Below are 3546 nucleotides of genomic sequence, written 5' to 3'. Positions count from 1 at the left end.
TAGGCAAATTTACATTTATACTGATTAGGAAGGGTCATAGAAGGTTCAGGTCCAAAGCTCCATACAGAAGGGACAGTAAAACACCAGCACCATTTATTGAGGAAGGTATCCTTTTCCCTATGTATATTCTTGGCACCTTTGTCAAAAAATCAGTTGGCTGTAAATATGTGGTTTTATTTCTGGCTTTCCTGTTCTTTTCCATTAGTCTATGTGTCTTTTTCTATCAATGCCGTGATGTTTTGGTTGCTATAACTTGATACAGTATATTTTGAAGTCAGGTAGTATGATGCCTCCAGCTTTGTTCTTCTGTTCAGGATTGCTTTGCCTATTGAGGGTCTTTTGTGTTTCCATATGGATTTGAGGATTGTCATTTCTATTTCTGTGAAGAATGTTACCTCTGATCATCAGGCATCAGTTAGATTTGCATTTTGATAAGGATTGCACGTAATCCGCTTTGGGCAGTCTTCTTATTTTAATGATGTTCATTCTTCTGATCTATGAGCCTGGAAAGTCTTTCCATTAGTTTGCATCCTCTTCACTTTGTTTCATTAGAGTTTTTTAGTTTTCCTTGGAGAGGGCTTTCAACTCCTTAGTTAAGTTTATTCCCAGGTACCTTTTTGTAGCTATTTTAAATGGGATTGCTTTTTTTTCAAAATTTTGGTAAGTACTTAGTAGATGTATATATTTATACATCTATATATATTTATGTATATATTTATGTATATTAAGTATACTTAATAAATATATTAAGTATATATTTATGGGGAATATGAGGTGTTTTGATATGGGCATGCAATGCATAACAATTGCATAATGGAGAAAGGGGTATCCTTCCCCTCAGGCATTTTTCCTTTGTTTTACAAACAATCCAATTATACTCCTTGAGTTATTTTTAAATGTACAATTAAATTTTATTGACTATAGCTCTCTCACATGGCCCCGCCTTGGGCACAGGATAGATTTATGGCCGCAACTACATGTGCTTTCTGCTCACACTGGGTATAGCAGAGAGGTAAACCAATATTTCATTTTCAAGATGGAAAATCAGTCAGACTCAGCTGTGGTTTTGCCTAGTACCACAGGCCTTTGTGAATCCATCATCTCCACATACAACTAGTTCATGAAAACAACCTATGAGTGCAACACTTAAAGAAAGATTAAGGAAAACAAGTTCTTCATTTAATTCCTGTTACAATGTGATAAAACATCTTAAAGTAGAGAATGAAGAAAACAATAAGAACTTCTCAGAGAAACCAACATCTTCCACAGAGGAAAACTGTTTGGAATTTCAAGAAAATTTTAAACACATAGTCAAGTGAATTTGAAAAAAGCACATATTTGAAAAACACCTTCAAGAATATCCATGTGAGTGAATCTCAGTCACTTGATTCTGTGTCATGTAGTGTTCTTCAAAATGAGTCTGAATTAGAATCTTCCTAAACAAGAATTAAATGAAGAAAAAGCAAATTTGGTGAAGCAGGTTCAGGAGAAAGAAGACTTTCGTTGGAGGCGAAATCTTGTCCAAATGTATAGATGAAAGAATGTTGATCAGTCTCAGTTACAGATGTTAATAAAGAAATGGAGAAGCTGTAGCCAGCTGTTGATTTATGAGTTATAGTCAGCTATGTCTGAAGAGAACAAGAAACTAAACCTACTCAACTGATAGACCACTATGGGTTAGATAATAAATTGCTACACTATAACAGAAGTGAAGAAGAATTTATAGGTGTTTAATTCCTAATCATTTCTCCAGATTATCTTTGAGAATAACAACTTAATTAAAAGATACTTATACATTTTAAATGGAAGATAGAAACAATTAGGGCTTAGAGGAAGGTATCCTGATGAACATCAATTTAGGACACTCTACTATATAAATACAAATTAAGTTGTAAAATGAAAATGTAGTATTTGGATAGATTTGCCAAAGAAAATTTGACATTTAATGGAATGTGAAAAATATTTAAATCATGTTGAAAAAATCATTTGGGCAATTCTCTAAACCAGTTTTAATACATTGCTTTGTGGTTTTTTTTGTGGCAAAAAGATTTATTTTAAATGCCAAAAATTGTCCGATCTGGTGAATGTCTAAATTTCAAGTGGTCTAAAAATGCCTGCCTCTCTCCTAAGTATATAAACCTTTTTTCCATCAATTTACTACATATTTCCATCTGATGGTCTAGCAGGTAATTAAACTCCTATGTCCAAATTTTTAAAAAATAAACATAAATTATTATTGACTCTAGTCACCCTGTTGTGCTATCAAATACTAGGTCTTATTCATTCTATTTTTTGTCCCCACCTCCTCCCCACACCCCCACTACTCTTCCCAGTCTCTGGTAACCATCCTTCTACTCTCTATGTCCATGAGTTCAATTGTTTTCATTTTTAGATTTCATAAATAAGTGAGAACATATGATGTTTGTCTTTCTGTGTCTGGCTAATTACAGTTAACACAATGACTTCAATTCCATCTATGTTGCTGCAAATGACAGGATTTCATTCTTTTTATGGCTGAATAATATTCTGTTGTGTACCACATTTTCTTTATCCATTTATCTGCTGATGGACACTTAGGTTGACTCCATATCATGGCTATTGTGAATAGTGCTAAAATAAACATAGGAGTACAGATATCTCTTCAATATATTGATTACCATGTTTTTGGATATATACCCAGCAGTGGGATTGCTGAATCATATGGTAGCTCTATTTCTACTTTTTTGAGGAACCTCCAAATTGTTCTCCATAGTGGTTGTACTAATTTACATTCCCACCAACAGTATACGAGTGTTTCCTTTACTCCACATCCTTGCTAGCATTTGTTTGTTCATTTGTTCGTTTTCTTTTATTATACTTTAAGTTCTGGGATACATGTGCAGAACGTGCAGGTTTGTTACGTAGGTATACATGTGTCATGGTGGTTTGCTGCACCCATCAACTCGTCATCTATATTAGGTATTTTTCTTAATGCTATCCCTCCCTTAGCCTCCCACTGACAGGCCCCAGTGTGTGATGTTCCCCTCCCTGTGTCTATGTGTTCTCATTGTTCAACTCCCACTTATGAGTGAGAACATACGGTGTTTGGTTTTCTGTTCCTGTGTTAGTTTGCTGAGAATGATGGTCAGGAAACAACAGATGCTAGAGAGGATGTGGAGAAATAGGGACACTTTTACACTGTTGGTGGGAGTGTAAATTAGTTCAACCATTGTGGAAGACAGTGTGGCGATTCCTCAAGGATCTAGAACCAGAAATACCATTTGATCCAGCAATCCCATTACTGGGTATATACCCAAAGGATTATAAATCATTCTACTATAAAGACACATGCACATGTATGTTTATTGAAGCACTATTCACAATAGCAAAGACTTGGAACCAACTCAAATGCCCATCAATGATAGACTGGATGAAGAAAATATGGTACATACATACCATGGAATACTATGCAGTCATAAAAAAGGATGAGTTTATGTCCTTTTCAGGGACATGGATGAAGCTGGAAACCATCATTTTTTCTGATTTCTTTGTATTATTTATCTGTGT

The 3546-nt window shown here is 34.7% G+C and overlaps 1 pseudogene; it reads left to right on the top strand.

Moving 5' to 3' along the window:
* Nucleotides 1-1015: 1015 nt before the first annotated feature.
* Nucleotides 1016-1734, top strand: LOC126946329 (swi5-dependent recombination DNA repair protein 1 homolog; annotated as a pseudogene).
* The last annotated feature ends 1812 nt before the right edge of the window (nucleotides 1735-3546 follow it).

This window comes from Macaca thibetana, chromosome X (assembly GCF_024542745.1).
Source record: "Macaca thibetana thibetana isolate TM-01 chromosome X, ASM2454274v1, whole genome shotgun sequence".
NCBI classification, from domain to species: Eukaryota; Metazoa; Chordata; class Mammalia; order Primates; family Cercopithecidae; genus Macaca; species Macaca thibetana.
The sequence above is the reverse complement of the archived record's forward strand: the minus strand, read 5'-3'. Positions and strand labels throughout refer to the sequence as shown.